Source organism: Anolis carolinensis, chromosome 2 (assembly GCF_035594765.1).
Source record: "Anolis carolinensis isolate JA03-04 chromosome 2, rAnoCar3.1.pri, whole genome shotgun sequence".
Lineage (NCBI taxonomy): Eukaryota > Metazoa > Chordata > Lepidosauria > Squamata > Dactyloidae > Anolis > Anolis carolinensis.
Window position 1 is genome coordinate 32,107,830 of NC_085842.1, and position 13,354 is coordinate 32,121,183.

Below are 13,354 nucleotides of genomic sequence, written 5' to 3' on the forward strand. Positions count from 1 at the left end.
CAATTTATCCACTGGTCTATTTATGTACTGTACTTTAACTCTTACCAAAAAAGGAACAATTCTCTTCTCTGAGTAAAGTGAATGCCTGGGTGGGAAAATTATGGTGGCAGCCCAGAGGTAGTTTTACCCCTGAGTTGATATTGATACTTTTCCGTCTCTACGAGAAATGCTTACCCATGGGTCATATCAAAATCCATAATTTTGACCCAGAAACCTGCCCTTGGCTTAGACATGACTCAACTCATACATGAGGATATATGTTATTTTAAATTGTTTTAAATCACACATGTTAAAGTGAAGGCCGGCAGGCAGAATCTGTCTTTTTATGTGGACCTCTAAATGCTGGACGATAGCTCCTGTGTTCCTCATCATTAGATATTAAGACTACAGTACATGGGAGTTGTGACATAGTAACATCTGGAAGGCTGCAGTTTGCTCTAGTTAGGAGAGGGGTGTGGTCAGATTCAGATACAAAGCTTTTGGATACAATGTCCTTTAACCTTTCCCCAACCTCAGAGCCATAAGTGCTGTTGAGTTGCAGTTCCCATTATCCCCAGTCCACAGGGCAGATAATCAAAAGTGGTGGGAGTTGCAATACCAACTGGCCCTTCATTGACTGAGGAGCCTGTGGTCTTACGGCAGCACAGTAGCCCAGACATGATCAAACTTGGACCCTCCAGGTGTTTTGGACTTCAACTCCTACACTTCCTAACAGCCTCATGCCTGCGGTATCTCCTGGCCCTTCTTGTGGTCAGCGCTCCCCCAATCTGGCCCCACATGCCTCCAAATACACCTGAGGTTCCTGCTCATGCCACATTAAAACACAATTCCTGGCGGCAGAATATACTTCCTACCAAACAATAACCTCTTGTCTTCAAGACTTTTCTGTGATGTTGAAATACTGAAAACCTCCACTGTCGTGATGTTGCTGTACAGGACCAAAACAACCCCAAACTGGTTGACATTTATTTTGGCTAAATTCCTAAAACAGGTCTAGGAATTGTGCAATTCATACTTCCTATGCTAGCCCCAGTGGCGCAGCAGGTTAAACCTCTGAGCTGTTGAATTTGCTGACCGAAAGGTTGGCGGTTTGAATCCGGGGAGTGGGGTGAGCTCCTGCTGTTGGCCCCAGCTTCTGTCAATCTAGCAGTTCGAAAACATGCAAATGTGAATAGATCAATAGGTACCACTTCACAGGAAGGTAACACAGCTCCATGCAGTCATGCCGGTCACATGACCTTGCAGGTGTCTATGGACAACACCGGCTCTTTGGCTTGGAAATGGAGATGGAGCATCAACACCCAGTCGGACACAACTAGACTTAATGCGGGGGGGGGGGGGGGAATCTTTGCCTTTACTATGCCAACCGAGATTGTCATGACAGACAATTCTTGCTTTGTTATGCCTGCCTGGGCCAGCAGGGGGCAGCCTTCTCAATGTTATCAATTGCTGTTGGAGGTAAGTCAAGAAGACAGAGCTCTGACCAAGATGGATTGGGATCCTGCAATTGCTCTGCTTTTATGGCCGCAAGACAAGTCATGCTCTTTGGGGAATTCTAGGAATGGCATTGCCCCTGTCCACCCAAAAAGATCAAAAGAGGAACTTTTCCAAGTTATGGCTTGGGCTGTGGCAACGGCAGAAGAAAAATAGCTTCTGCCCAGAGCGTTACCAATGTGACAGTCACAAAGCTAAATTAGTGGAGGGCGATGAAAATCATCAAAGGTCAAGGAACCATTTCCTATGAGAAGGGGCTCAGGGAGTTTGGTATGAAGAGCCTGGAGATGATGAGATTAAGAGAAGACATGTTAGCCATGATTAAATACTTGAAAGGTTGTCATATTGAAGATGGATCCTGGGTTTTTGGATGCTCTAGAGACCAGGACACTGCGTGATGGATTCAAGCTGCAGAATAAAAGATTCCACATGAATATTAGGGGGGGGGGGACTCCTGACAGTAAAAGCTACTTAATATTAGAATAGGTTGCCTCAGCATATGGTGGAGTCTTCTTGTCTAGAGGTGTTTAAACAGATACTGGACGGCCATCTGTCGAGGGTCCTTGGATTGCTTGGCAAAATGAGGTTGGACTGAATTTCCTTTGGTATCTCTTCCAGTTTCATGATTCTATTATTCTATTCTCTTTATGGGAGGACAAGAGAAAGAGAAATTAGAAGTAAAGGAGAACAGGGCTCTTGTATCATTTGTGAGAAGAAGGATTACTACTTCAGGATGAGTGCCTAATCACTTTCAGAACCATGAGAGGGGAATGTTTGTCCAAATGTTTTGTACTATATGTCCTTTCATTCCTTATAGTTGAACATGCCATCTAGGTGTTCAGACAGATGATGCCTGAAATATTTGGAGGAGGCCAATGCTTCTCCAACCCTTTTCTCTGTCGCACTGCCTAGCCCTTCATAGTTGGCCATGTCCATTCTGAAACTCTGGCCATTGGGATCTTGAACGCGCCTGATGGAGCAGACTGAAACTGGATTTTAAATTTTGTTATTGTTTTAACAGGATTGTATGTTTTATGATGTTTAATTTTATTGTATGATCTCCTTTTGGCAATTCAGTGTTTTGCCTTATGTTGGAAACCACCCTGAGTCCTCCTGGGGAGATAGGGCAGTATATAAATAAAGCCTGCAAATCTCTTGCGAAGACAGGTGGACAAACGTCAGCGTGCTGGAAGAAGCAAAGACTACTAGCATTGAAGTGATGCTCCTACGCCATCAACTCCGCTGGACTGGCCATGTTGTCTGAATGCCCAATCACCGTCTCCCAAAGCAGCTTTAAAATGTTGGTGGACAGGAAGAAAGAGTTAAAGATGGGCTTAAAGCCAGCTTTAAAAACTGTGGCATAGACACCGAGAACTGGGAAGCCCTGGCCCTTGAGCGCTCTAATTGGAGGTCAGCTGTGACCAGCAGTGATGCAGAATTCAAAGAGGCACAAATGGAGGGCTTAAGGGAGAAACGTGCCAAGAAGAAGGCACGTCAAGCCAACCCTGACCAGGAAACCCTGACCATTTCAACTGGAAACCGATGTCCTCACTGCGGAAGAACATGCCGGTCAAGAATATGTCTCCACAGTCACCTACCCATCCACCACCAAGACACTACACTTGGAAGGCCATCATCCCAGGCTATGAGAGATCGCGTAAGCAAGTAAGTATATAAATAAAGTTTATGATGATGATGATGATGATTATTTTCTAAGCCAGCCTAGACTGCATATACCAGACTGCATAATCTTTTATTTCCAGTCTACTACGAGATTTCAGGAATTTCCACTTCCACCATATCTGGAGGGCAAGAGGTCAGGAAAAGTTACTTCTAAGTTTCTATCATTGGCAGGCTATTTTCATGAGCATATTTTTCCTCCAGTGGGGAATTGCTTTGCAATGTGGAAGACATAAATGGATTTTTTTCACACAAAGCAAAAAAAATCCAAAGTGAGGGAGGAAAAGGTATTGTATTTTTCCTCTTTTCCCAACCCAGCATCTCCTCCAAGTTCACTTTTGGCAGAAAATAAAAATAAAACAGCACTGCAGATCTGGTTCAGTCAGCTCAAGGCAGCCAAGTCCGGTCGGGCAAGTCAGACTTGAATGGAGACCACACAAGGAATGGCCAACTGCTGCATGCTTGGCTACTGAAGCAATGGTTGATGATGATGTTGGTCGCAGGCACCAGCTCCTCACATAATGGCCGGAGACAAGAGGAAGGCAGAGGCCTCGCTGTAGGGGGTATTCCTAGGCTTTGTTTGCAGTGGTTAGGAATTTCTAACCAAATGTAACAGTATAGATAAACAATGGAAATAATGAAGCATTTATGTATATTGTGGAAACTCCAAATTGGAGAAATGTAGATGTCATTTAACGTTTAGACATCTACATTTCTCCAACTCGGAGTTTCCACAATATACATAAATGCTTCATTATTTCCAAAAGGCTTTCCGTATCCCAGCCTGGCAAGAAGTTGAGATGCAGGCTTCCCAAACGAATAACCTCCAGGTGTTGTATGCTTTCACACAAGGCACCTATACTGTCCCCAAAGTTTCCTTCACAAGATTTGTGTAGAAGAAATTTGCCATTGCCATTCTCTGAGGTTGAGAGTGTGTGACTTGGCAAAGGTCACCCAGTGGGTTTCATGACCAAATGGTGATTCTAACTATGGGCTCCAGGCATAGTACAATGCTCAAAACACAACACTGGCAACTTGTCCTCTCTAGATGTGTTGGGCTACAATTCCCATCATGATGGTTTCTGGGAAAGATGGGACTCCCAGTCCAGCACATGGTGGAGGCTCCATTTGCAGAAGTCTCTTAAAGTTTGGGATGAGCATCTTGGAATGCTTCAGAGACTATTGGACTGTTGGTTCTATCATTCTTTTCCACTGGCTATGCCAGCTAGAGCTGATGGAAGATGCAGTCCAACAATATGTGGAGCATCACTTGGTTTCTAAGTCTTTTGTTTTCTTAGTCTTAAGGAAGCAGAAGTCAGTCAATGGAAGTTTCTGATAAATTGTTTTGTTCATGAAACATATGTGTATGATACTGGTGTGATGCTAAACCAGCTTGTACCCAAAGTTGCAGTCCATGAGTGTTTTAATACATATAGGAACTAGTTTATTGAAATATCCCAAGAGAGCAAACTACAGAACAGAAAGAGGCGGACAGAGGAAGAGATTGGATCTGGCCCAGGATTCCCAGATCTCAATGCTTGGCACTGAGTTTTTGGCCTTAAAGGAAAGGAATCTGAGGGCAATGGGGGCTGCTTTAAATATCACTCACATAAATATGTCCCTAGTTTATTAGACTTGATGTTTTTAATGCCATCCTCTGTCCATCTGTGATGCATAATGTATCATGAATGGCATCAGAAGGTGATGCCTGTTGGAACTTCGCCAGAGCCCATTTCCTGTAGCATCACAATGCTTCATCCCAAAGTCTCAGGTTTCGGTGATGAAATCTCAGATCCTGAAATAGTCTCATTAATACAGTTTGGCACAAATTTAACTGCTATGGCTCAATGCTGCAAACCATTGGAGTTGCAGTTTTACAAAGTCTTTAGCCTTCAATGTGTCATCAAAGGCTTTCATGGATGGAATCACAGGGCTGCTGTGAGTTTTCCGGGCTGTATGGCCATCTTTCAGAAGCATTTTCTCTTGGCATTTCACCCACATCTATGGCAGGCATCCTCAGAGGCCTGTCCACAGCTGCATGGTATACGGTAGACTCCTGCAAACTATCTACAGACCCACTAAAAAATCCAACAAATGCTTCATTCAACAAAGGACAAGAGGGATCCTCTCACCTCTGCAGAAGTCTACTGTATACCATGCAGCTGTGGACAAGTCTACAGAGGGACCACCAAATGCAGCAACATTGCCCAGACACGAATCAAGGAACAGGAAAGGCACTGCAGACTCACTCAGCCAGAGAGGTCAGCCATAGCAGATCACTTGAGGAACCAACAGAATATTATTTGAGAGCACAGAAATGCTGGACTACTCTTAACAACCACTATGTCAGACTACACAAAAAAGCCATTGAAATCCATAAGCGTATGGACAATTTCAACAGAAACCATGAAAATGAACAAAATCTGGCTACCAATATTAAAATAAACCTCTAAAATCAGGACAGTAAATAAAGAACAACACTAAAAAACGGGGGAATTTGAGACAAGAAACAATCAAGACCGGCTAATCGCCTCCCAACAGGCAGGAAGAAGACAAGCTTTGAATCTGCTAATGCTAATCTAGCTGATCATTTGCAACATTCACACTTGCCTCAAACAGACAAGAGTTCTTTCTCCCACCCTGGACCTTCCACAGATATATAAACCCCACTTGCCTAGTTTCCAACAGACATCACAACCTCTGTGGATGTCTCCCATAGAGGTGGGCAAAATGTAGGAGAGAATGCTTCTGGAACATGGCTAAACAGCCCAGATAACTCACAGCAACCCATCTTTAGCCTTCTCTGCCAAAGGCCTCCCAGGATTCCTTTGCACTGAATCGTAGCAGTCAAACTGAATTAATCCTGAAGTGTAGATGTAGCCTGAGAATAGCAGTCCAGAAACCTCCCAAACTCTGACAGTATGTATGTTGGAGGGTGGGTTAAGATGCTGCTGGTGGGAGATATGTGTTGTGAGCATTTAAAACTCCCCTCATGTTATAAATAGGATTTTGTTCAAAAGGAAAAGAAAAGACCAACCATTAAAAGCAGATCTCACACTCACCATTACAAGATGACAAAATTACACTCTTGCTTTTAAAAATTTAAAACTCAACTCAAAGTCTTGCATAACAGCTTACAAAATACATAACACCATTTAAGTGGTCAAAATGGATTTTATATCCAACAAAAAAAGGTGAAAGACGCTCTTGCTGCAAGCCAGGTGGAAAATGGGGCAGGATCACTTCTTGGATGCAGGGAGACGAAACATTTATGGCCTCAAGGCAAGGCAGACATACCTCTGCCTCAACCCCCAACCCCATGACCACGTGGGAAAAATGAGTTGGGGCATATGAGCTTCAGACCACAGACTCTGCATCTTCATCTTACAGTCAATAATGGGCTTCTTCTTTCCTTTTCTCCTTCTTTTCTCCATACTAAACATATCCAGCTCCCAAGGCTGTTCCTCATAGGGCTTGATTTACAAAGCTTTGATCATTTTGTTCACCCTCCACTGGACATCTTCCAGCTTGTCAATATGCTTCTTGAATTGTGAGTCTCAGAACTGGACACAGTGTAATTCCAGGTGAGGTCTGACCAAAGCAGAAGCTAATGGAGCTATTACTTTTCTTGATCTAGACACTATTCTCCCCTTGATACAGTCTAGTCTACATCTTGTGCAATCAGAATTTGAATCCCCACTGGGTGGCCTTTGAATGTTACTTTCTCTCAGCCTTTGGGGGAAGACAAAGGCAATTGCTGTTGGAAATAGCAACCTTCTTCAAGTCTCCATTAATAATTTGCTTGTATATGATTCTGTTTGCTTACTATATTGTATATGTATGTTTTGGTATGCAGCTTTCCCTTTACTCTATGTTTCTTGAGGTTGTGGGAGGTGCTGCAGACCACATGATCAGATCTGGGATCGCTGAGAGCTGAGACTCCATTTTAGAACACAGAAAGGCTTTAGCCATGACATGCTTTGGATTTCAGACTGTTTAGAGCACAGACTCCATGAGATTATGGATTGTTAAGAGCAAATTCATGTTGCTGTTGATTATAAGAAAGATGCCCTGTGTTATCTGCACGGAAAAACTACTTAAAATGTATATGTGATTGGATTGACAAGATATGTACAGTGTTCCATCACTTATCGCTGGGGTTAGGTTCCTGGACCATCCGCAAAAGTGAAAATCCGCGAAATAGGGACACTATATTTATTTTAATATTTATACATTTTTAGTAGTTATACACTATTTTAAGTCTTTATCAACCAACCTTGTGTTGATAAAGCGCCTCCTTCTCCTCCCGTTGTCGCTTGGGCTCCTTTAGCTTCTCTTTCCTCCCTTCCTTAGGCAGTAAATTGTAATTTTTTATGATTTATAATAGTATTTTAGAGTTTATTGAAAAACCGTGAAACAGCGAATCCACAAAAAGTGAACTGTGAAGTAGTGAGGGAACACTGTACCCGTATGCTGAATACATGGAGCCTCCGATGGCCTAGGGCAGAGGTCCCCAAACTTTTTAAACTGGGGGCCAGTTTACTGTCCCTCAGACAGTTGGAGGGCCGGACTATAGTTTTTTAAAAAACTATGAACAAATTTATATGCACACTGCACATATCTTATGAGCCTGCTTTTGGCTAATAAGATGGTCAATGTCCGGTTCCATATTTGATCCCCCAGGCAGGAATCAGCCAGGCCTTGAAGCTGCACGGCTTTTCAGTATTAATCAAGGTGGTCAACTGAAACATTCATACTGGCCTCGAACAGAGAAGAGTTTTTTTCTCCCACCCTGGACCTTCCACAGATATATAAACCTCCCTTGCCTAGTTTCCAACAGACCTCACAACCTCAAAGAAATTTAGCAATGTGTTTCCTTTAGGAATACTACTGTATGACTGCTATTACAACAACAGCAGCAACAACAACAACAAATACTAATAATAGTATTTTAAATGTATGATAAAGCTCAACTCAGTATTTCTCTTTCTTCAGAGGCCCCTTCCACACAGCCCTATATCCCAGAATATCAAGGCAGAAAATCCCACATTATCTGAGTGTGGACTCAGATAACCCAGTTCAAAGCAGATATTGTGGGATTTTCTGACTTGATATTTTGGGATATAGGGCTGTGTGAAAGGGCCTGTAATATGTGAAGAAAGGTGACTTAGGCCCCTTCCACACAGCTGTATAAAATCCCACATTATTTGCTTTGAACTGGGTTATATGCCAGTGTGGACCCAGATAACCCAGTTCAAAGCAGATATTGTTGTCGACCGCGTTTTAGGGGATCGGGGCCCTTGAGGAGAGACCCGATCCGGTCCTGAGAGAACGGACCTTGGCGGAGCCGATAGGAAAATATGAGCCGCAACACAACCTGAATCCGAAATGAAGAAGGTCCGCCAAAGTTGAAGGAAAATCCGCCAAGGAGTCTTTATTGAGCAATTCAGCTGAAGAGGACTCTAGTAGCGATCATTCGGTCTACTAGGGTACCATACAATCAAAATAAAGCCATATTTATACAAAATTTCAGTCTGACAGCCCTTTGAATTTCCCGCCCTGCTCCCCCGCCCATCTGATCGTTGATAGGCTAGAAGGTTGAACGAGGCGGGCTTTTGTTTCCCGCCTTGCTCCGTTGGCCCAATAGGAAGCTGCCTTTTGTCTCTACTCAGGCCAATCAGGAAAGAGAAGGCGGGAGTTATTGAAACAATGAGGTGACAGGGCAGGAACTATCGGATTAATTCCTGCTAGACCGATTTCTAAAGGGATTAATGGCAGCAATCAAGGATGTCCGGGTTTCTGTCACATATACAGATTTTAGATATGCCTTGGGGTGTCAGAGGTGGAAGTAAAGATGGGTGGTGATGAGCCATATTGACAGGCTCTGCAGGGCGCCTTCCTGAGGTGTCCTGGTTTTTCCTTTGGATGAGATATGACAATGTTTGCTTTGGGGCGAATCACCTTTAGGTCAACACTCCGAATTCGGCGACTCAAGCCCTATATTGTCCATGCAATCTGAATTTGATTGGGTTTAGTGAGATATGACAATGTTTGCCTTGGGGCGAATCACCTTTAGGTCAACACTCTGAATTCGGCGACTCAAGCCCTATATTGTCCATGCAATCTGAATTTGATTGGATTATCCTTTTGTTTTTGGGAAGGGAAGCCTGGGTCATAGGAAATGGGATAGGTTCTGGGGTTCAGGTTGAGTTCAAAATATTTCCTATTTGATTTCATGACTTGGCAATTATATGAAATAAAATGAAAAATAAAATAAAGTTGGAATATAAACCCTGCTGGGAAAAATACATATTTTCCGGGGATCCCAAAGAGTACAAATACATATAGGCAGATAGATAGATTTCATGGAAATAAGGGAGAATCCATAAAAGTGAGTTACATTGCATAAAGGGGAATCATGAATGATATAAACAATTGAAAATATTTGATAAGAACGAAGTTCATAACATCTGGAGAACCCAATATGGAAATTCATAAAAGTGGAGTTTTAGCAGCATGATTTTACAATTCATGAAGTTAGCCCAATGATTAGAAATTCATATAACAGTGATTCACGAGGGTGTCCGGGTACATAGAATATGAAAATTCACGGATACATTGGGAAAAGAGTTCATCTGTGGTGGAAGGAATTCATAGAAATAGCATGGGGAAGAGGTACATGTGGGTTGCAGTCTTTGGAAGTATAGGATTTCATAAGTTCAGGGGTAGGTCTGTGGAAGAGTGTTCTTCTTATTCATAAAATTATGAAGGTGTGAATGAAACGTGGAGGGCGCCCGTCCAGGCACCCTCCTGGCAGCTGTAGAGAGGGTGAAGGTCCTTGGAGAACTATGTCTCCCCAGCGGGAGAGCGATCCCCCATCCACAGTTCACAGAAAGGGACCAGTGATCTCTTAAAACCATCCTGCGGGTCGCGGGGAGAGGAAAGTCCGGGATAAGGCTGGAAGAGAGCAGTCTGGCTTGAAAGGAGCAGCCGGCTCCGTTTGACAGTCAGCTGATGAGGTGCCGAGAACTGGACCGATTTTGGTTCCGCTGGTGGTCCTTGGGTCAGGAGCCTTAGGAAGGGTTAGGACTAAAAGAAGAGCGTGCTAGGGGTAATTTTGATAAAGATATGAGCCAATTTGTATCGTCCGCCATATTAACCTATGGCGGGGGAGCCTCCGCCAGAGTTTAAAGGTCGGACGGGTTAGAGAGAAAGAGAGGGGGGGGGGGGGAATTGCGTGCAAAAGAAGGAGTCAGGGAAAGACACAAAATAACCAGATAGAGAGTGTTACTGTTAAAAATGAATGCTACTTTTATTGGGGGGATTTGTTACATAGTTCAGGGAAGGGGAAAGTGAAGAAAAAAAAAGATCTTTTAATAATAGTCTGCTGCGGTCCCGCTCTGTTCCTTTTGTTGATGGATCTGCGGAACTCTCTGCTGCGGGTTCAAATCAATTTGAAAGCTGGCGCTACGGACATCAATATTGTGGATTATCTGCCTTGATATTGTGGGTCACATGGCTATGTGGAAGGGCCCTTGGTGTCTAAATGCATTGCACAATTATACCAGAGTGATGTCACTTTACCTGCCTTGGTTACATCCTATGAAACACTGGGATCTATAATTTGGTTTATAACCTTTGCCTGGACACCTCCACTGTGACAATATACTGCATTTCCTGGATTGACTTACTAGAAGAAGCTTTGTTTAGCCCAGACTGGGAAAGATGCCTGTGGCTTTTGTGGCTTTCCCCCAAAAGTTTGATTTCATATTATTTTGTTTTATCCTATTTTCCCTTGCAAATTTTTATATTAATTTTCAACTTTTAATTTCCTCTTAATCTATTGCAGTGTGGGAGGAGAATTGTATAATTATGTTATACAACCAATTTTAAATTACTTTATAGCAATTTTGACATGCTAAATGCCCCTAGCTGAATCCTGTCTGATATGGGTTGAAATTCTGTGTTCTTCTTGAATTGGAAGGCTTTTAGTGATTGTTAAGAAAGGTTGTTGTGAGTTTTACAGCCTGTCTGGCTATGCTCCAGAAGCATTCTCCCCTGACATTTCGCCCACATCTATGGCAGGCATCCTCAGCCTCTGAGGATGCCTGCTATAGATGTGGGTGAAATGTCAGGACATAATGCTTCTGGAGCATGGCCAAACAGCCCGGAAAACTCACAGCAGCCCAGTGATCCCAGCCATGAAAGCCTTCAAAAACAATGTTTGTCTTGATGACTGAAACAGCGGGCGGGGGAGGGACTTTAGGAGCCCGCTCGCCGGTCTCCTTTTCCTCTCCTTTCTTCCTTGTCTTCCAAAGCAGCGGGCAGAGGAGGGCCCGCTCTATTCCTCTCCTGCCTTCTCTTCCAAAGCGATGGTGGAGGCTACTTCGGGAGAAGAGGAAGGAAGGCGAGGAAAAGGAGGAGAGCGAGCAGGTCCTAAAGTCCCTCCTGCGCTCGCCCACTGCCAAGCCAGCAGAAGCAGTATCGCTTAAGAAGAAGCAGTAGCAGCAGCAGTCTTCTTCCTCTTGGCTGTTCCTCCCTCCCGCCCAGGGTAGGCCGCGGGCCTGATAGATGGCCTCAGGGGGCCTCATGTGGCCCGCGGGCCTTAGTTTGGGGACCCCTGGCCTAGGGGATAAAAGCCTCATGACTTGAAGGTTGGGTTGCTGACCTGAAAGTTGCTAGGTTCGAATCCAACCCAGGGAGAGTGTGGATGAGCTCTCTCTTTCAGCTCCAGCTCCATGCAGGGACATGGGAGAAGCCTCCCACAAGGATGGTAAAACATCAAAACATCCGGGCGTCCCCTGGGCAACGTCCTGCAGACGGCCAATTCTCTCACTCCAGAAGCAACTCCAGTTGCTCCTGACACGGAAAAAAAAGGTTGTGAATAAACCAGATACGTTACTTTTAATCAAGTCTACTTTATTTTTGTCTCTTGAGAGCATGATATAGAAACAAGATATTTTATGGGAGAGTAGATGTTTTTTGGACACTGAAAAGAAAACCAGGTTATCTAACAACTGTAAGCCAAATTGTCTTGCATAAGTACATGTGGTTATATACTACCGAAGAGATTTCACTCAAATGACCTTTTGGCTCTTCTCTGGAAGATCATACTTTTACAAAAAGTTATTATTTTCAAATGGTTGTAAATGCCATTATTTTCCTAAAGGTTATGGAGATCCTGGTTTTACAAAAGGTTATGATCTCTAAAAGGTTGTGCCTTTCCAAAAATATCTTCTCAAGGAAATGCCATTATAGGGTCACCATAAGTCAGAAATGACTTGGAGGCACATGACAGCCACTTGTTTCTATCCAGAAAGTGGATGCAGAACAGCATGGCGTATGAGCCCTGGCACCACAACAGGAGAGAGAAGGTGGAAGTTAACAAAGTAAATAGTGTTTTTAGGTCCACTGGAGAGTCTTCGCAAGTTGCAACAGGAAATCAATTAAGCCTTGAAAACTGGAGCAAGTTGCTGCTCTACTAGCTAAGTTGGAGGTTTGTAACCACCCCTTTCGTCTTGCCTGGAGCCGAGTCCCTGAAAACTGGAGAAAACTTGCCTTTTTGCCTCCCACCTCCTTTCCACGAACCCTGGCGACTGAGAGTCCGGTCCTGTGATTTGGCAACCCTGCTCGGAAGTGAAAAAGGTTGATCAATGAAAAGTAAACTTGTTTCTTTTCCTTAACTTCAGAAGCATCAGGATAATTGTTGTAACGAGTCTTCAAGCATATAGCAACTTTCTCACATGATCATGACATGCCCAAGAGTTTCCATAGCTGAGCAAAGATTTTAACTCTGGTCTCACGGAGTCTTACTCCAACACTACACTACACTGCCCTTGAGTGAAATAACTTTATGATATACTAAATGTTTTGTAGTTAGTTACAATAGGCCCCAGATTTCTGTGGGGACTATTGATGCAGGACCTCTGCAAATATGAAAAAATATTTTTACTGTCTCATGCTGAATAACAATGTTCCTCCAGATGAACTTTTTACCATCGTGATTTCTGTGTCCCCGTCATGTGTGTTCCACCCACAGAGTTATTGAGCAAGATTTCTGAATTTTATATAGCCTCCAGCTATCAATATTTAATGGCCATTGCATCTGTTTCTTTGTGATTACTCCCATGTTACTGATACATTTCCTAACTTTACAACACTGCAATTTAAAATCCAGATT